Here is a 21,617-nt window from a genome sequence, read left to right as displayed (position 1 = left end):
AGCAAAAGAAACAGTCAACAAAACTCAAAGATAATCTACAGAATGGGAGAAGATATTTGCAAATGACATATCAGATAAAGGGCTAGTTTCCAAGATCTATAAAGAACTTATTAAACTCAACACCCAAGAAACAAAACATCCAATCATGAAATGGGCAGAAGACATGAACAGAAATTTCACCAAAGAAGACATAGACATGGCCAACAAGCACATGAGAAAATGCTCCACATCACTTGCCATCAGGGAAAAACTAATCAAGACCACATTGGGATACCACCTCACAGCAGTAAGAATGGTGAAAATTAACAAGATGGGAAACAACATTTATGTTGGAGAGGATGTCGATAAAGGGGAACCCTCTTGTTGGTGGGAATGTGAACTGGTGCAGCCACTCTGGAAAACTGTGTGGAAGTTCCTCAAAGAGTTAAAAATAGACCTGCCCTACGACCCAGCAATTGTACTGCTGGGGATTTACCCCAAAGATACAGATGCAGTGAAATGCTGCGACACCTGCATCCCAATGTTTATAGCAGCAACGTCCACAATAGCCAAACTGTGGAAGGAGCCTCGGTGTCCATCGAGAGATGAATGGATAAAGATGTGGTCTACGTATATATGTATATGTCTATGTATATAACTCAGCCATCACAAGAGACAAATACCCACCATTTTCTCTGATGTGGATGGAACTGGAGGGTATTATGCTGAGTGAAGTCAGTCAATCGGAGAAGGACAATCATCATATGGTTTCACTCATATGGGGAATATAAGAAATAGCGCAAGGGATTATAAGGGAAAGGCGGGGAACTGAGTGGGGAAAATTAGAGAGGGAGACAAACTATGAGAGACCCTTAACTCTGGGAAACAAAGGGTTGCAGAAGGGTGTTTTTTTTTTTGTTTGTTTGTTTTCTAGACATAAAGTGTTTATTTGGTTGTTAAAAAATTAAAAAGCCTGGTTGGAGGAGGCCGTCGCTCAGGCCTGTGCGTTCTGCTCCCCGGCTCTGTCTACCACGCTGACCCAGGGGCTGCCCCGTAGGTAAAAGCGCAGGAGCTTCCGGGCCCACTCTCCCGCGTGTCCAACGCCCACTCTGGCTGCTGCCACCACGGATGGGTCGCCCCGCCCGGCGGACTGCGCTCCAGCCACACCGCTCCGTCCTCGGCCAGGTCCCGCTGGTCGAAGCTCTTGTCGATGGCCAGGGCCTGGCACAGCTTGGAGGGGCCGCTGCACAGCTCGCGGTCCTTGCGGCTCGGCCCGTGGCGCCCTTGCGGAGGGTGCTGCGGGGCTGCCGCGTGGTCTCCAGGCCCCAGGGGCTCAGCGCTCGCAGGAGGACGCACGCCCCATCCCCTTGGCTGGAGACGTTCATGCAGAAGTACATGCCATAGATGATGTACACATACAGAGTAACTGGCTTCATGACCATGCCACGGTTGCGGGGGATCTGCCGGCCACCCCCAGAGTGGGCAGCTTCATCCTCTGGCCCCAGATATGCCTCTGTCTCCACAGTGCGGCCATGGAGCTCTGTGCCATCGTCAAGTCGCCAGACTAGGGCCTGTCCCAGAAATGCCCGCGCCAGGGGGACTGCAGGCTGGTCAAAGAAGTCCGATCCCAGCTGCACAGAGTGGCTCTTTGGGCCGGAGAAATAGATGCTGCGCTGCGGGCCCAGGGTCGCTGGCGGCCCCAAGCAGGGCTCCCCAGGGGACGGCGTCTGGGCCCTGCCACGGGGGCTCTCACGGTCTGCCTCTAACACTCGCTGCCTTTTTTGGCCCGTAATTGGGTGACAGTCACTGTGGAGGGCACTTGATGGGATGAGCACTGGGTATAATACTATATGTTGGCAAATCGAGCTGAAATATAAACAAATGAAGAAAACTTGTTTAAAATACAAAGAAATTTGCATACTATGACTGCTAGCCTGCCAAGAAACTGCAAGATGGTTTGGCAAGTTATCTAGATTAAGGGCAGATGCCAATATTTTATTTTGATCCTTCAAAAAATAATCAAAAGTGAATTTTATCTGAGTGTAGAATGAATGTTTTACATTTACGTTTGGATTACTTTTTCCTTTTTTAGTATCAGATTATTTTGGAATTGGGTGATTCATTTGTTAATTTTTATACTCAGTATATAGCGGTGTTATCAACTCTTCACTTGATAGCACACTGTCATCATTAGTCCATGTAGCCATTTAGTCCATGAGTCCTTTCTTCCTTGTTTTGGTTGTTTATGCATGTATACACCTACATATGAGTTTGTATGCATGCATATGTGTATGCACAGAAGCATGCATGGATGTTTGTATTCCTTTTTATCCTTATTTCCCAAGCCCTTTATTCTGCCTTCCATAGGTAATAACACTTTCTTCTTCTTCTTCTTATATTTCTTTGTTTTTTCTTTCCTTACAACATTGAACAGAACCTCCATTATTAATGATAGGGTAGGTTTTCATCTTTTTCCAAAAATTAAAGTGAATGTTTCTAAAACTTCCTCATTGAAGATATTGTTTGCTACAGATTTTGTTGAACAAGTAAACTTGTTAAGTGCAATCGTAATTTGATAATAAACTTGTTAATCATATATATATATTAAAGTTTATTAATTATTTTCTCTAGCATTGTGAAAATTATGTGTGAATATTATAATATTATATATTTGGTAAATTTATCTACTTTCACTAGGCTTCCAAATATGGCATATGGTTATATATAATACTTATTATTTTTCAAATTACTGCTGTGTCTAAAGTAATTTTTCCTTTTTAATTTTGTATTCTGTTCCTTTTGAAATTTTCTTTTAGTTTGTGCTTATCCTTTCTTCAATAGAAAGGTTCAAAATTTCAAAATGAAAACGTGTTTTTTGTTGCTATTTTAAAGTAATTCATAGCTTTATTGAATAGTGATCTGAGGGATCACAATATTTACAATATTGCAATTTTATGGAAGTTAATGCTGGTTTCTTTGGAATCACACATAAAATTAATTTTGGAAAAAAAGTCCCTGATTACTTAACAAGTTGTTAAATTCTCTATGATTGGAGTATACAACTTGATATATATCCCTCTTTGTGATTACTAATTATATTTTCCTAATATTTATTTGGCTGCTTATTCTATCTTGAAAATTAGTGTTTTTCTATACATTATCTCTTTGCTTTTCATGTAGTTTTTCTTTGGTGCATGTATTTGGTGTGTTATTTTATAAATAAATATTTATATTGCTATATTTAATTTGAATTACGGCTTTTAGCTTAAGAGTGTATTTATTTGTACTACTTAATGCATTTTATTAAATTATAATTTTTCTGATATCAGGATCACGACCTGGGATTTCTTGTTTTTATTTGACTGTCATGACTTTGTTCATCTCTTTATAGTAAGTCTTTAGGACTCACTTATTTTAGGATATCTCTTTTTCAGATCAAAGATTTGAGTTCTGCTTTGTAAACTAAATTAATAATTATTTCCTTAATAGGTGAATTAAGCTCATTTGTATGTTAATATGATTAATTATATTTGGCCTCAACTATCATATTATTTTCCAATTATATACCTTATGCTGTATTTTGTCATAGTTTTTCTCTGCATGATATGTACTCCTTGTGCTTTATTCAATTACTTATTTATTTTTGTATTTTAGCATATTAGTAATATTGTTCCAATGGATGACTTTGAACTTAACACTTTAAAAAATCCTTTTAATCCCCTGATTTCTTATTTATATTTAGTTACCTTATTTGTCAGCATTTAACAATGTCCTTTAACTCTGCCTCTTGGCTCTATGACAATGAAGCTAGAGACCACCTTCTTCCACCGACCTCTCTTCTCATTTCACTTGTGTTATTTCTACTGTCACATCAGACACAATTTATAGATCCATCTTCCACATTTGTCCCTATCCTGCTTAATTCTTAGTTTTCCATTCATATATATATTAAATTTTCATCATCTAATTTACTGAAGCTCTTTGAGTCAACTATTAAGTTCATCCTCTAAAAGATTCCTCAAGAAAGGCAATTAGATACAGAATTCCTAAGTCTTTGTATGTTTAATAATGTTTTCTACAGCCTTGGTACTTACTGGATAGCTTGCCCAGGTGTAATATCCTTGCCTTGGTTCACATTTTCTTCCACTGGGTAGTTTTTTGAAAGCTGCTCTATTGTTGCCCTTAGCCTTTGTTATTTGATAGATAGATTGATTGATTAATTGATTGATTTTTGGCTTAGAAACCTTGCCTTTTTTTTTTTTTAATCGTTGAAGCATAATAGTCTCACTAGTGTATGTCCTGGTGTTGATTGTTCTAAGTCCATTTTTCGAAATACCAGGCATACCCTTTCAACATGTATTTATATAGGTCTTCTTTTATTTTTGTAAATGTGTCTTCGCTTATTAGTTTTGATATTAGTTCTTTACCCTTGTTTTGTTTCTTTTTTTCTGGGATAGCCATTGTGAATATTATTTCTTTTCTTTGCCTCTCTTCAATTTCACCCCATTTTTTCCTGTTTTGACTTCTATTTTTATTTCATTATAGTTCTCTTGGTTATTTCCCTATCTTTTTAAATGTCTCAAATTAAGTTCATATTTGAGTATATTCTTCCTAGGGTAACTCACAATTTAGTCTTCATTATTGAGATAATTTTGGTTTTTTTCTGCCATTTCCTTTCTGTGTTCAGTCTTATTCTCCTTATAGTTCTTCCCATTATTAGTTTTTGAAATTCTGATTCAAAGTGATTTTTTAAAACCTTAAGTACTTGAGTATATTTAATTCAATCTATGGTATTGTTTTCCATTTTTATTCAGTTTTCTTTGTGTGTGAGTCATTGGGGCAAGTTCTCATTAGTTGAAGTATGTTGATCTTATGTTCATAAATCAGAAATGCAATTTTGCACTGGTATATAAAAAATGTACACAAAATGTATAATATTTTCACATATAGGTTCTTTTTAAGGAAAAAATATCTTTTTTTTTAATCATGGGGAAATAAATATGTGGAATTTACTGGTCTCGATTTCCAATATGAACCCTTTATATTGATCTATAAAATCAATCTTAAGAAAAGGTAAATTTTCATAGTTATTTTATATTCTACTTTCTTAAGCTTTTAAAATATTACTTATAAATTTCAATCACAATGTGCTTTAATTTTAAAAATTTCCTTATTTTAATCTAAAAATATATATAGAGAGTAACCAGTGACAAGCTTTGGATTTTATTAATGGGATGGGATTCTTAAGGAACGTTCAAGCTGCATGAATATAGCAAGTGACATAAGAGCACAGAAGATAAACCAAAAAAATAATTTATTTTTATGAATTCAGATATATTTGTCCTAGTACACTAAGTCTGCTAAACAAATAGTCTCCAAATAGCAATGAAATTCACACAATGAAATTACCATCACACTCATAGAAGTCCAAAGTATTTATCCCTGATTAATGGGCATCTCTCCCACCTGGAGTAATTCAGAGGAGTGAATTACAGGGATCACAGGGATCCTGGCAGGGATCCAGACAGAGATCACAATAAGCCATCAAAGTCTGATAAGACATGTGGCATCTGTATTCAAAGCCACTTCCTAGCTGAAATCATATTCTGTGAAAGAGGAAAACAGATGTTGGTGGATAGGTAATTTTTTTTTCCTCATTAAAAAAGCTCTAATCTCTCATAGGTTTTTTTTTTTAATTACTTTTGAGAAGACACCTTAGATTCTTTTTTTTTAAAGATTTTATTTATTTATTTATTTTTAATTATTTATTTATGATAGTCACACACACACAGAGAGAGAGAGGCAGAGACACAGACAGAGGGAGAAGCAGGCTCCATGCACCGGGAGCCCAACGTGGGACTCGATCCCGGGTCTCCAAGACCGCGCCCTGGGCCAAAGGCAGGCGCTAAACCACTGTGCCACCCAGGGATCCCCGATTTTATTTATTTATTCATGAGAGACACAGAGAGAGAGGCAGAGACACAGGCAGAGGGAGAAGCAGGCTCCATGCTGGGAGCCGGACGTGGGACTCCAGGATCACACCCTGGGCTGCAGGCGGCGCTAAACCGCTGCGCCACCACAATTTTCATAAACAGTACACGTGTGTTCTATTTCTCAAACACATAGACATGGACACACATATACACACCCAAAATACTTGTTAACCTCTCAAGTAAAGCAATAAAGTAATAGAACATTTTCCTTTGGAATTGAAAAAAGTATGGTCTGATCTCCCAGGTATTTAATGCTGTGCAAGCAATTACCCGCCCCCACCCCAATAAGTGGTATAATACAACCATTTATTGTGAACATGGATTTGGTGGGTCAGAACACAGAAAAGGCAGAGGTGAAAATTTATTACTTGCAGGTCTCCCAAGCAATTGCAGTTAGGTGTTAGCCAGGACTACATCATTTGAAGGCTTGAATAAGTCTAAAGAATCAACTTTTGAGGTACCCCACTCAGATGGCTGGCAAGTTGGTACTACCTGTTGGCTAGGGGTAGTGGCTCTTCTCCAGCTGGGTCCTTCCATGGGACTGATTCCATTTCTTCATAGCTTAGGAGCACGCTGCCCCAACAGGAGAACCCAAAAAAACTAGTGCATTTTGTAGCTTACCTTCAGAAATCACACATCTTCACTTATGCCACATTTGTTGATTACACAGAGACAGAGACCACACTGACTCAGTATGGCATTTACAAGGGCATGAATCATTGGGGGACATCTTAGAGACTAGCTACTAGATACATGCAAGGGGAATTAGATATCTTTTAGGCATTGCAGCTCTCAGAAATACCGGGGTTAATGTGTTTGTGCCCTTCATTGAGATAAGGACTTCAGATGTTAGCAAAAAGCCTGTTTGTAAAAAGTTGCTTGACATATCAAATGTTGAAAAATATTTCTGAGAATCCTGAAAAAACTTATTGAGATATCTTTGAGATAAAAGGATTCTCTTTTATAGATAACAGAACTAGATGTTTCTCTTGGATGGCGTAGCCATTACAAATAGTTCTACTGGCTTGTCAGTAATTTTTAATTACTCCAAATACGGTATTAGTAATTATTTTAAAATCATAATAGAATTACTATTTATTAGTTTTTTTCCTACATTTAAAAAATCCAGGTCAGGCTCATCTTGCCTTGTTTACAAACTTTTGCTCTATACCTAATTTTTGGTCACTCCAAAACATTTATTTGATGGTTATTTGTTTATTAACTTATAGCCATCTGCCTTGACATCTTTGCCTCCAATTAGACAAAAGGAGACTTACAGTTTGATTGCATAAAGTAAAATTTGGCACTCTCTGTTTCTTACATATTTGAGGGAGCACAGTGATGGTGATATGATATCATCATGTTGAAGGTGACAAGAATGGTGATGATGATGATTGTGGGATAGTGTGATGGAAAAAGTCATGACAGTGATCTTGATACAACTGTGTAGTATTTTTTTAGAAGAAAATGTGCTTCTCACTGGTATTATCTCTTCATCTTAGTTCTGCAAGAAAAAATATTGTCCCCATTTTGCATATGCAAAAAATTACCATTCAGAAAGATTAAATAATTCATGTAGCTTCACATATGACTCAAATGTTTCTTTGAAATGAAAAGTTAGTTTCTTTAGGTGATTGTTATGATTCAATGTAGGTTCGTTAACTGTAACAAATGTACCACTCCGGTGGGAAATGCTGATAATGGGAGAAGCTGTGCTCGTGTGAGCCAAGGGGGTATATGGAAACTATCTGTACCCTTCCTCTTAATATTTCTGTGGACCTAAAATTTCTCTTAAAAAAAAAAAAACAGCCTTTAAAAAAATTAGTTTCAACAATACATCACACTTAATAGAGTTTTCCAGCTGTCAACATTATGAAGTATCTAAAATGTATTACTCCTACTATCATTTTACATTTCTTTATTGCTAGTCAATTTTCAAAGTCTTTAGATTGTTCAATAGGAAAAAAAGATGTTGGTATTTAAAATGGAAAAAAGTGGGCAGCCTGGGTGGCTCATCGGTTTAGCGCTGCCTTCAGCCCAGGGTGTGATCCTGGAGACCCAGGATCAAGTCCCATGTTGGGTTCCCTGCATGGAACCTGCTTCTTCCTCTGCTTTGTTTCTTTGCCTCGCTCTCTCTGTTTCTCTCATGTTTCATGAGAGAATTAATAAATAAAATGTTTTTCTCTTTTTTTCTCTCATGTTTCTCTCATGAATAAATAAATAAAATCTTTTTTAAAAATAAAATAAATAAAAATGGAAAAAGTGGAACTGAAGAGGAGAGAATTAAGTCACTTTTTTAATGTCACTAAATCAAATAGCTTCCAAGTATAATCTGGTGTTCCATGAATTAGTAGCATGATAGTAATAATAAACCAGCTTTACATGCTTTTTTTCTGTAACAATTTAGTCATTTTGATATATAACTCAATGGTTCAATTCCCACAGTTTTGCTTAAGATTCTTGCCTACACAAATTAATCACACCACAATAATTTAGTTTGTGTAACTGAAGAGATTGTTTTAATAGCAATTTCCTTACTAATTCCTTTCTAATGACAAATCACTTTAATACAACAGATTATAATTTACCCTCTACCTTAAGCAATGAATAAATTGCTATTTGTATATTGCTTTTCAGTTTTTAGTATTTCTTTTTGGTTCCAAATATTTATAATTCTCCCTAAAATTTTGTGTGTTTTGACTTATTGGAAGCATTATATTATAAAAATGTTCCCAAATGTGTTTATTGTTTATTATTCAACAAAGATACACCTTTTACAGTCTTGATTTCTTTTTCTGTGTAATTGCTTTTCTAGTTGCTCGTATTTTAAATTCTCATTGCACCAAGGGATTAGAGAATCAACCATGAGTTGTTAGGATCATAAATCCTGGTGACACGTTTTGATTAAGAAGAGCAACAGAGACTATTGTGTATACTGTGGCACACTGGACAAATCCTCTGACTTTGTCACTGAGGTATTTATTTTTCCAGTTGCAAATTAGCTGTTGACAATTCTCAGACCAATCCCTCTTGGAGAATTGCTCTCGACTAAGAGTGCTTCCTTATGCAAATCTGTGCCTATTCTTGAGTCCAATGAATGGTCACTTTGAGTATACAAAAGCTCAGACCGACCCAGTCTCAATTTGAGACATCTCTGAAGGGATGTGCCAGCTTCAGAGCTTGCCATGGATCTCCTGAGGGCTCTGTTGCAACTGTGTCACAATATGACTTCTCCTTCTATTCCTGGGATGGCATCTCAATAAATCTGCACAGGAGAGTGAGGCACGGACATTCCATTCCCAGTCTGAAGAAAAGCACTGAAGCTCAACTTCTTGAAGCCTTTTCCCATATCAGGGATATTCGAGACTGTTTATAACTTCCAAGGGCCCTCATGGTCTTAAAGTCTCTCACAGGAGGGCAGCTATCTTTTCCAGAAAACTTGTTAAAGAATTGACGTCCCAAATCCAGACTTTCAAGTAACAAATACCCTATGTATTTCCCCACTGATGAAGCCACTTCCTCATATTTTTGGGAGGAGGATTCCACATTCAGTGTGGAAAGAGGGGATTCACCAAATCAGAATCTACAAAACTCTTGGCTATGGCACGTGATAATGGGAAGATTGGGGAACTATATGATCTGTGCCTGCTGACTCTTGGTTATTTGAACAAGCTGTTCCCTAACCCATGTAATGTGACATGAAATGTATCTGACCCATGGTACTGAGAAGATCCACCTGGCATGACCTCTACCTCTTTGTGCTATTTTCAGAATTAAGTGATAAAATGCATAAAAAATTCTTAGTTCATGGGCCTGGACTAATTAAGCATTAAACAATTTATATTATAATTACTATCATCAGTGTTGAATATGCTACCCTTTTATTTCCAGCTGTTCCAGAGAATTAAATCAATTATTTAATAAATTTTTTAATATCTGCTATATGTCAGGCAGTATTCTAGGATATAGGAGTGAACAAAACATAAAAATCCTTGTCCTTATTGAGCTTCTCTTCCATAGAAAAACCATAAACAATATATTATATAAAAATATATAACATGATAAGTTGAGATAAGTTCAAATGAAAAATAAAGGTTGGAATGGGAAAACAGAGTGTTTGAGCTTGGGGCAATGAGGGATAAAGTATTGTGTTTTTAAGTAGAGCTGTCATTGGAAGGATTCTTAATACTGTGATAATAGAGCAGAAACATGAAGCAGGACTAAGTACAGGGGATTTGGGTAAAGGATAGCTGTTCCAGTTAGAAGGAAGAGGATGTTGATTTCATGGTTTCTGATAAATTTTCTCCCCTAAATTAAGGGTTTTGTTTTGCTTCTTTCAAGATGTTCTCTTTGTCTTTGATTTTCTGCAGTTTGAATATGATATGCCTAGATATACTTTCCTTTCCTTCTTCTCTCCTTCCTTCCTTCCTTCCTTCCTTCCTTCCTTCCTTCCTTCCTTCCTTCCTTCTTCTTTTACCCTGCTCATTGTTCTTTGACTGTCCTGGATCTGTGATTTGGTGTCTGCATACATTTTGAAAAGTTCTCAGCCATTATACTTCAAAAATGCCCTCTGTTCTATACTTTTCTCTTTTTTCAATATTTTATTTACTTATTCATGAGAGACACAGAGAGGCAGAGACATAGGCAGAGGGAGAAGCAGGCTCCCTACAGGGAGCCTGATGTGGGACTTGATCCCAGGATCCTGGGATCATGCCCTGAGCTAAAGGCAGATGCTCAACCACAGAGCCACCCAGGCATCCTGTTCTATACTTTTCTTGCTCTCTTTCTGGTGCTCTGATTCTGTGTAAGTTTAGAGTTTAACCTTTTGAGCTGTGTTGCATATCTTCTACAGTCTTTTCTGTTTGTTTTTTGGTTTCAGTTTTTTTCTTATTGCATTTTAGTTGGGTACTTTTACTGACCTATCTTAAAGTTCATTGATTCTTTCCTTAGCCAGATGCAGTGTAATGATGAGCTCTTTTAAGACATTCTTTATTTCTATTGCTGTTTTTTACTTTATTTTCTTTTGATTCTTAGTTTCTATATCTGCTTACATTAACCATCTGTTGCTATTGCATGATAAACTACTTTTTCACTAGAGCCCTTACATATTAATCATAGTTATTTTAAGTTCTCTGTCCAAAATCTGTGTCATATCTGAGTCTGTTTTGGATGCTTTATTTGTCTCTTCAATCTGTTTTTTCTTCTAACCCTTTGGTATGTCTTGAAATTTTTCTTGGAAGCTAGACAGGATGTATTGAGTAATAAGGATTGAGGTAAATTGCCCTTTATTGTAAGAATTTACATTCACCTGACTAGGGTTAATGAGTTCTGTTTAATGTCTGTTCTAATTGTAGGTGCCAAAGATTTCAAATTTCTCTAGTATCATTTTTATCCCCCCTTTCTCGATTTTCATTATCCCTAAGTATGCTCCCTCTTCAGAGATACTCTTATGTCCTATGGCTCTTTCTGTTGTAGCTCTCTATTGTTATACAGGTCCTTGTTGGTTCAATGAAAAAGTATGGGCCAGAGAAAATACTCTATTATCTTATGATTAAATCTCAGGGTCTATATCTCTAGGCTATAACCTCATAAAATGTTTCTCCAGAAATATAGCTTCCCTATTCATTATGTAATACAGGAAGACTTGAGGGTACCGGAAGCAGGAGGAAATCCCTTCCTCTAGGTGGTATACGGGTTAGTAAAGTCTTTAATCTTGAGTCTTAGGACTTTGTCATGGATAACACTTCGAGTCTATTGTTATACAGGTCCTTGTTGGTTCAATGAAAAAGTATGGGCCAGAGAAAATACTCTATTATCTTATGATTAAATCTCAGGGTCTATATCTCTAGGCTATAACCTCATAAAATGTTTCTCCAGAAATATAGCTTCCCTATTCATTATGTAATACAGGAAGACTTGAGGGTAGCGGAAGCAGGAGGAAATCCCTTCCTCTAGGTGGTATACGGGTTAGTAAAGTCTTTAATCTTGAGTCTTAGGACTTTGTCATGGATAACACTTCGAGTCTATTTTACAGTCATCTCGATTCCTTTCCTCTTCCTGCTAGAACCAAAGGGGAATTTTTCTCAGATTTTCACTGTGAGAATTTGGTGGGGCTATTGGAGGTAAAATGGACAAAAGCATGTCTCCCATGTATCCCTTACTCTCATACTCCCCAACACTCAGGCTTCAGCAGTTCATCAAAATTATTATGTGAATGTTTTTACAGTGTACACCTCTGGTGACTTCTGTTTTAGGTAAGCAGATATCAGCTGGGACTCTGCATTCACCTGTCTCTCTAAATTTCTTGGTAGCAGTTTGCCCTGTGACCTCAGTTCTCTGATGGAAAAACCATTGTTTATCAGCTTTTTCTTGTTGGAATAATGACTTCCATGTCCAGTTGAAAGTGAAAATGCCTCCAGGATTTATCATTATTATTCATCTTCACCTTAATTCCATTGTGTTCCATTTATATTCTGTGGAATTTATTGAACCTCATTTTGTGACCAAGTGTTGGATTAATTTTGGTAAATGTATTAGTCTCTACTTGTTGGGGGCAATATTCTACAAAGATCAAATAGGCCAAGAACTATTATTGTACTTTTTAGATTTTTCTATATCCTTATTCATTTCTGATACTTTTTATTTTTTATTTATTTTTATTTTATTTTTTTAAAGAGGTAGAGAGGGGTGGTGGGCAGAGTGAGAGGCAGAGAGGGAATCTCAGGCAGGCTCCACATCCAGTGTGGAGCCCAATGAGGGGTTCAGTCTCATAACCCTGAGATCATGACCTGAACCAAAATCAACACTTGGACTTAACTGAGTGGACTGAGCCCCCCCAGTGCTCCTCTGATCCTCTTTTTAAACAGCTATTTTGAACAAAGTATATTATCATATGCTACTCTCATATGGGCTTATTTTTCCTTGGTTCAGTCAAGTTTTACTGTATGTATTTTGAAGGTATACTATTGGGTGCATACATACCTTTAGAAACAGTATATTTTCCATTTGCTTCCCTAGTTTCTATAGTAGTTTGCATTCCTACCAATAGGGCACAAGGGTTCCCTTTTCTTCACATCCTTAATGACACTTGTTATTTCTTGTGTTTTTGATACTAATCATTCTGACAGATGTAAAGTAATATCTCATTGTGGTTTTGATTTGCCTTTCCCTGAGGATGAGTGATGTTGAGCATCTTTTCATATGTCTGTTGGCCATCTGTATGTCTTCTTTCAAAAAATGTTTATTCAGGTCCTTTGCCCATGTTTTAATTGGATTATATTAGGGGGTTGGCATTGGGTTTCATCAGTTCTTTATTTATTTTGGATTATAACTCTTTACTGCATATGCCATTTACAAATATCTCCTCCTGTTCAATAGGTTGCCCTTTTGTTTTGTTGATGGATTCTTTCATGTGCAGAAGCTTATTTTGATGTAATCCCAGTAGTTTAATTTTGCTTTTGTTTCCTTTGCCAAAGGGGACATATCTAGAAAAATGTTTTTACAGATTATGTCAAGGAAATTGTTGCCTGTATTTTTTTTCTAGGAATTTTATGGTTTCAGGTCTCACAGTTAGGTCTTTAATCTATTTTGAGTTTATTTTTATGCATGATGTAAGAAAATGGTCCAGTTTTAATTCTTTTGCATGTAGCTGTCCAGTTTTTCCAAGCCTTTTTTTGAAGAGACTGTCTTTCTCCCATTGTATACTCTTAATTTTTATTAATGTTTCTTACCTCAAAGTCTGCTTGGGCTAATATTAATAAAACTATGCCAACTTTTGTTTTGATATCAAATGATGTACCCTTTTCCATCTTTCTCTTTTCACTCTTCTTATTTTTAAGATGACTCCTATAAAATCATATTTTTATGCAGGTTCATACTCTTTAATTTTAATTTGAAAATCTAATCCTTTACATTTACAGATATATTTAAAATTATTTCTGCATGTTACTATTTGCTCATTGAGTTACTTATTTTATGTTTTTTTATGCCATTCTTTCTTTAATTTAGGTGAGTCCATTATTTTATTATTATTTTGTATCCCCCCACTATAAGCATACTAGTTATACCTTCTTTTACTATTTAGTTACTGGTTACTTTAGATTACAAGAATTTAAGAATTTTTAACTTTTTCCAATCTAAATGTTGATTTTTGCTTTACCACATACAAATAAAATAAACATTAGGATGTTTGAATACTCTAGCTCTATATGCCACTCTTTTATCTTTTCTGTAATATTGTCATCATTTTATTTCTTGTGATGATTAGTTTTATGTGTTGTCTAGCCTAGACTATAGTATCCACCAGTTTAGTCAACACTAAGTATTGCTGGGAAGGTGTTTTGTAGAGTAATTAACATCTAGAATCAGTTATCTGAAGTAAGGGGGATTATCCTCCATAATCTGGGGGAGATTTAACTAATCGAAGACCTTAAGAGCAAAAAATGGGGTTTCCCTAAGGAAAAAGGAAATTCTGCCTGTGGACTGCAGCTTAAGCTACTGCATAAGAGTTTCCAGACTGCTGGTCTGCCCTACAAATATCAGACTTTCCAGGCCCCCTTGTGAGCCAATTATCTGCAACAAATTTCCCCTCTATTTCTTGCCTTTTCTCAATGTGTGTGTGTGTGTGTGTGTGTGTGTGTGTATTCTCTATCATCTATCTATATCTATCTGGGAATTGTCTGAATTGGTTCTGTATTTTCTGGAATTGCTTCTCCAATCTGATTATATTGAAAGAAACTAATAATTCTATTTCCATAATAAAGACAATGCTGGTAGTCCATGGTGTGATAATAGATATGCACAAAATGTTGTCATTGACTACTCCAAATAAAATATTTATAAAAGGTAAGGTTTTTCATGTCCATGCATTTGATATCTTAGAAAAAAATTTTCCAATTAACGAGTATCATGAGACTGGCTGGTTCTTCACTGCATTGGAGAAAGTGATGAAAGGAAAGGATGATTTTGGAGGCAACTTATTCATCACTGAGTTTTGTACTCTGTCCCATTACCAAGTGATCCAAAAAGCTGCTAGTTTTGAGTGAGACCAGAGCAAGAGGAGGCTCTGACACTTCACTAGGTGATCCAGCAGATTTGATAGTACTTGAAGTGTCAGTGGCATTGAGAGATGGTATTTGGAAACTTTGGCAGGCCCATGTAGGTTGAAGCCAATCCCTGCCTCTCCCTGTGGCTAAATACTTTCCTTTTGAAAAAAAGTTTTGGCCTCTTCTGAGACTTACTGGAAACTGGACACTTAACAACAAACCATGAAGTTACCACGTAACCTGATCTGAGGTAACCTCACTCCTAAATTCTCTGGTTTACAGTCCAGCCTCTCACATCAGTACTCCACTAGACCTCATTTTCCAGTATGAAGAGACTTACTGGTTCAATTTCTACAAAGAATTTAATTTTATCTTGTTCTAGAGATGGGATGGTTATAATTGCCTGGCTAAGCCTTAGAATGCAGGTTGGGGTCTGAATGTCTCAGCCTTTTGTATATGAATTTTCAACCAATTTCAGTTATTTCAGCACTCTTCTTCACCTGTTTTCTCAGGGATTCTGATAACTTGAGTTCCACTGGAAATTATTGACAATTCTTAGCCTTTAACTTTTTCTGCTCTCTGACTTCTTATGACTACTCCACCTATTTGTCTTCTGAAAATCATTTCAATCTAATGGTCTTGTCTCATCTACCACTGCCTTTGTCCTGGCTAATTTTCTTCATTCTTTTCTATTTTAGTAAGGCTGAAACAGAAGAGAAGATAAATGCATGGAGCCAGTCTAAATTATTTAATAATGTTTCTGTATTGGCTTTTTAAAATGAGATTCTAATGCCATTGGTAAAGTTTGGGACAATTTTTTTATGATGAGATAATAGGAAAGTAAGATCAATTAAAAGACTATTAGATTTTGTGACTAGCACAGGCATCAATAATATCAAGGAGGAAAATCAAAAGAAAAGAATTTTTTATTTTATTAGTTATTTGGAATGAGCAACATAGTAAGAAAACAATCTGGGTCTTTTTCTTTGTGTTTTATAACATTTGGACAAAATTTTCTCTTGGAGTTAAGGCGGTTTGGCCTCTCAGAATGAAAGCCTGACGTTTGCCTTCACAATCAATTCCTATTTCTTTCAATTTGGAGCTGATAAATCTTTACTGCAAATGGCAAATGAGGTCAAAAGACATCTCAGGAGACATATCTTCAGTCTTCTACCAGATGCTCTTTGACACTCAGGGACCTGGTGAAAATGGTCAAGAGGGAGACAGTGAGGAAAGGGTAATCACTTGCTAAAAGTTGTCTGGCTTTTTGGTTAAAAATATTGGTGATATATCAGGTCCGTGTCAGTTATAAGTCTCCAGAAGTCTAAAAGAATAAATAGCCATCAAGATAGAAGCCTAAATTCAGAGTCTACTTCTAGCCTGCAGGAGAGTTTCTATCTATTATAAATTTCTGTAACTTACAGAAATTTCTAAGACCGGTCCAATTAAGAGGCATGATCAGGTAACACAGAAATAGCAGCAATGATAAATGTTGCAGTAAAAAAATTAAAAATCACAATATCCCAATAAGCTGAAATTACAGGAATAATCTAAAAATGACAACGTGTGTTGTCTTTTACATTTTCAAAATTCAAGTTAATATCTACCATTTATTAAGAATAAAAGGTATTGTGCTAATCCAAGGTATTATGCTAAGCATGAACAGTAGACATATCTTTTAATCATAGTAATCTACTCAAAAATTATTTTTTGAACATTTGCAATGGACCAAGCTCTATCCTTTGTGCTTAAGATATATCAGTGGAGAAAACAGATTAATATCTTGGCCTTGCCCAGGCCTAGAGATGAGTATCAGTCTTCTTATTCCCAGTTTTGGGGCGGAGAGACAGAGTAAGATATATTCTGTAAATCAAAATCTTCGAACAAGTGAAGTGGCAGAAAATAGGTTCAATCCATTTTCTCAGTATTATGCAAGTTAAATTTTAACAAAACAAAATAATTACATAAAGGAAAGAAGCAGTGTACAACACTTGTGAAATAGACAAATATAATTGACAGCAAACTGAACATGTGTCAGTCATCTAATGAGATTGCCAAAGATACGCAGGGATGACATAATGGTCTAAAGCACGAGCTTTGAGATTAGACATACTTGGTTTCAAATCTTGGTGCCCCCATTACCTAGCTGTGAGAATTTAAATATATGTTATGCTTTTGTGGCCTCAATTTCTTCAACTGTGAAATACATATATACCTTCCAAAACAGGGTGAAGATTAAATAAGTTAATATGTAATATAATTAGCATGTTCTAAGCATATTATATGTGTTCAATAAATGGCAGCTATTAAGCCTATGTGACACTAGCATATGTATATTATTGAGAAAAAAATGAGTCTTAAAGTTCCTTTTCTATATATTGCTTATATATATCCAGGTTTTTCATTTAGTTCCAAAATTCACAACTGAAAAAGTCTTAAGATAAATTTGGGTTACCTAACAGAAAGACTATGACATTGAAGGAATTCAATTCCAATTATCAATTCATTAAATATGCAATAATAATATTCAGGCACTGTGCTCAAGACTATCACATGAGAAATACTGTTGAAAGAGCAAAAAGCCTGGAGGCTTTTTGTGAGTGGACATAATAAATGCCATTTAACAACAGTGGGAGCAGTCAATGTAAAATATTTACTCCTTTCCATCCTAGGAGCAATAATTAGGTATAAGGCATTAAAACCACAAGCAAGCAGACAATAGAAGGTTGAATTTATATTAGTTAAATTATCTCAGTATGAAAGATAAACCCCAGGAACACATCTTATACAACTTCTCAGAAGGGCAAGGGAATTAAAGCATCAGACATATGGTAGGCACAATTATAAGACCTTTCCTAGATCTGAGGTGCTATGGTTCTAATGAAACAATTGAAATTTATACATGTGACCAAGTTTGGCATTTTGAGTAGGAGATTCTCGTGGCTATTGCTTCATATTATCATAGCATGCTCTACTTACTCATAACCATAGTGTTCAGTTCTCCTCAAAAGCAGATGCTGAAATGGAGTTAGGAATGCAGGAGGTTTATCATGGAATAAAGTAAAGATCAAGGAGGAGGAAGAAGGATTTAACAGGCCAAGCTATTATCAGCAATGAAAACCTACAAATTGTGGAAATAAAAGAGAAGAGAAACGAAAAAATGGGCAGGGAGAGTTTCATATAGTGAAGATCTGATCAAATCCTCAAACATCAAGGAGAGGTCTACAGCAAACATTACAAGAATTTCCATAGATTGAAAGGGGGTCAAAGCTAAAGCTCTCCTCCATGTCCAAGGAGCTCCCATGGCTCACATTACAATTACCTTCTCATGACCAAAGTTCCTAGGGTTCAGCACTCATTTTTCACAACAAAGCCTCTAATGGAATTGAGTGGTATCTTCTTTTCACAATATACTTACACGTCCTATACACTCCCATGTTTAGAAAGAGAGCTCTAGCTTTAAGTGTTAACCTGGAGTTCCATACTCTATGATGTGTGAACTCTAAACTCACTATGAAATTCCCTTTTATTACACTGAAAAAAAACCACTATTTTCCCTAAAAGTCATTAAATCATTAAAAACTATCAAAGTTTCAGTGTGGTTCAAATTCTTTAAAATCATTTGTTCCTTTTTAATTCAGATGACAGCACGGTCTAAATTGTTAGACAAACAACAAACAAAAAACACTCATAGACTATAGCTGAATGTAGATTTGTTTGCCTGATTCTAGCTTTCTTTTTTGTTATTTTAGCCTATACTCATGGCTGGGGAGGTAAACTTCATCTGACTTTATCTTCATACTTAAGTTTTTGTGTGTATGTTACATCCCTAGACTAATTTATAGAAGCCATCTGCTAAGTTCTGACTGATACTAAAAAATTAATTATTTAAAAATAAAATAACTAACTTCAAGTCTCAATGTGAAATTTCTAGTGCTCCTCATAGACTGAATATCAACAGAAATAAGTGACAGAAATTATGTTAATGACCACCTGTTGTATTCCTGCCCTGCTTTACACTTGGAGCATCAAAAAAGCAATGGAATTTAGTAGATAGGCCATCTCACAGTTGATGCTTATTTGTCAGCCAGACTGTTATATATCTATTATGTTAGAAAAAAAATATTAAAAACTCTTTTTCTATTGATCAAATGTCATTGAGAGAGTTTTTATAAATTATTCATCAGAAAAGAAAGAACACCTTATTTCTTTTTGTAAAGTGTATTTAAAAAGAAATTCTGTGACAAATTTCAGGGAAACTAAAGAAAATAAAGAGGGAAATATTCCTTCTACACAGAGGCAACTTAGTTACTTCTGAACTAAAGGCAGTTTAATAGGAGACCCTGAAATATATAGTTTTTTAAAAAAGATTTTATTTATTTATTCAGGAGAGACACACACACACACACACAGAGGGGGTGGGGGGCGCAGAGACACAGGCAGAGGGAGAAACAAGCTCCAGGCAGGGAGTCTAACATGGGACTTGATCCTGCGTCACCAGGATCAGGCCCTGGGCTGAAGGCAGCGCTAAACCACTGAGCCACCTGGGTTGCTCATATACTTTTTATCTGCTAAATTAGGTGTATTTCTCAAACAAGAGTATCCAGATCATAGTGATTCCAAAGCCAGTATTAGTCTCCATCAGACTATCTTCAAAGTTTGAATACTGTAAGAAAAATTGGGTATTAGCCTACAAGTACGCTGTTAAAGTAGCATCAGATAACTGGAACAGAAATTGTTACTTGGATCTAGGTGTCATAATACATACCTAAAACATGTCTTTGTCATGAGACCTAGCAGTGAGCAGAAACTAAGGATGTTAGTGTATGATGAAGAAAGGGAGGGCAGCCCCTGAGACTCAGCAGTTTAGCGTCACCTTCAGCCCAGGGCCTGATCCTGGAGACCTGGGATTGAGTCCCATGTCAGGCTCCCTGCATGGACCCTGATTCTCCCTCTGCCTGTGTCTCTGCTTCTCTCTCTTTCTCTCATGAATAAATGAATAAATAATCTTTAAAAAAAAGGGAGACTAATTTTTGGATGATGGTTAAAAAACAATACTTGCTAAGTTGTGACAGAAAAGTTAGCAGACTTACCGGCAGTAACACAGAAAATTGAAAGAGATCATGGATCTGGCTAAAGAGATTTCTAGGCAGATGTTTTAATGTGCCAAATCCTTTCTCTAGCTATCTATGATTAGACATGTGGAGAGAAAGATATCCCAAAGAAGGGACTGTTCATAGTTTAAGCAAAATATACAGGATAGACAAATGAACTGGGCTCCAAATATTTTTTTTTCTTATCCCTAGTCCCTTCAGGTCTCAAATTTAGAAATGGCCTAAAACACTATCAATAAAGCATGGCTTCAGGATAAAGATCTCAAGATTGTGGATAAAAGACTATTGAGACATCTGAGAGATTTTAATCATGCCTATTTGGGCTTCTAAGAATACTAAAGACGAGCCTCTTAGACATCTGTGATAGAGAAGAAGAGATTCTCTAAAGAGAGAGAGAGTCTCTAAAAATATTTAGAGTATGAATGACAGACATTTTAGATTCCAGACAAAGTTTTTAAGAATTGCAAAGATACTGTCCCATGAAACCCTCAGTGTGACCCAGAGAGGGGCTTATTTTGAAGTTACTTGTGTGGCCTTAGTCCAGCAGAGTTTAACCCAATAAGGTTCAAAATAAATCCAAGTATTTTATGAATACTGCATTGGGAGAAACACCAACAATTAAAATTAAAATGAATTAGAAACATTTTTAAATGGGAAGAGCCCCCAGAATCCTCCTGGTCTTATAGGAGATAGCTGTCTGAGAATATCACTCAGGTGCAAATTCAGCTGTAGTTTCTGTGAGAAAGGAAGCATGACTCAGAGGGCAGGCAAAGCCAAGAGATTGGAGCCAAAAGCAGTGGCAAAGGAGGACTTCCAGAGAGCACGATGGGGGCCAACTCAAAGAACTGGCAAAATGTGCTCAGCTGGATTTCAAAACTGCAAGGACCGGACCAGTGACTGCTGTGTTTTTTTCATCCATTGCTTTCAGAATTGAAGTACTTCCTTTTGTTATGCTATCCATGTGTCACCTTTGTATGCTCCTTGCATCTATATTTGAAGGGATGTGTAATCCATCTCTTTAGTTCACAGATTCTTCCTAGCAAGGAGACACATACTTGGGTGGCTACATCTGAAAACCTCACCCAAGGAGCTTCATGTTTGCCTAGATTTTACTTAGTTAACACAATCCTGGATTTTGGGCTTATGTCAAATTGGATGAGATCTGGGGGGACAGGGTGAGTGCATTATTTATGTGAGAAAGGATGTAAATTATTTTTTCCTACAGAATGAAGTGGCAAATGGCTACAAATTCCTTGCTACCTCTCCCACTGAGTGGTGAACTTTCATTCCTTTTTCACATGAATCTAAAATGGTTATAATGACTTTTTTGAATAATAAATTATAGAAGAAATGATGTTCTGGATGTTTTGGAGCTAGATGTCTCTCAACTTCCACCTTGGCCTGTTGGAATGCATGCTCTTAGGGGACTTCCTCTCAGACCCATCATGATAAGAGAAGCCCAAGTCACATGGAGCGGCCTGGTCAAC

General features: G+C 36.4%; 1 pseudogene; it reads right to left on the bottom strand.

Moving 5' to 3' along the window:
• Nucleotides 1-973: 973 nt before the first annotated feature.
• LOC129508667 (DNA-3-methyladenine glycosylase-like) overlaps nt 974-21,617 on the bottom strand; it is a 91,954-nt pseudogene continuing 71,310 nt past the window's right edge.

This window comes from Nyctereutes procyonoides, unplaced genomic scaffold (genome assembly GCF_905146905.1).
Source record: "Nyctereutes procyonoides isolate TBG_1078 unplaced genomic scaffold, NYPRO_anot_genome, whole genome shotgun sequence".
Taxonomy (NCBI): Eukaryota; Metazoa; Chordata; class Mammalia; order Carnivora; family Canidae; genus Nyctereutes; species Nyctereutes procyonoides.
This window is presented reverse-complemented; position numbering and strand designations above follow the sequence as displayed.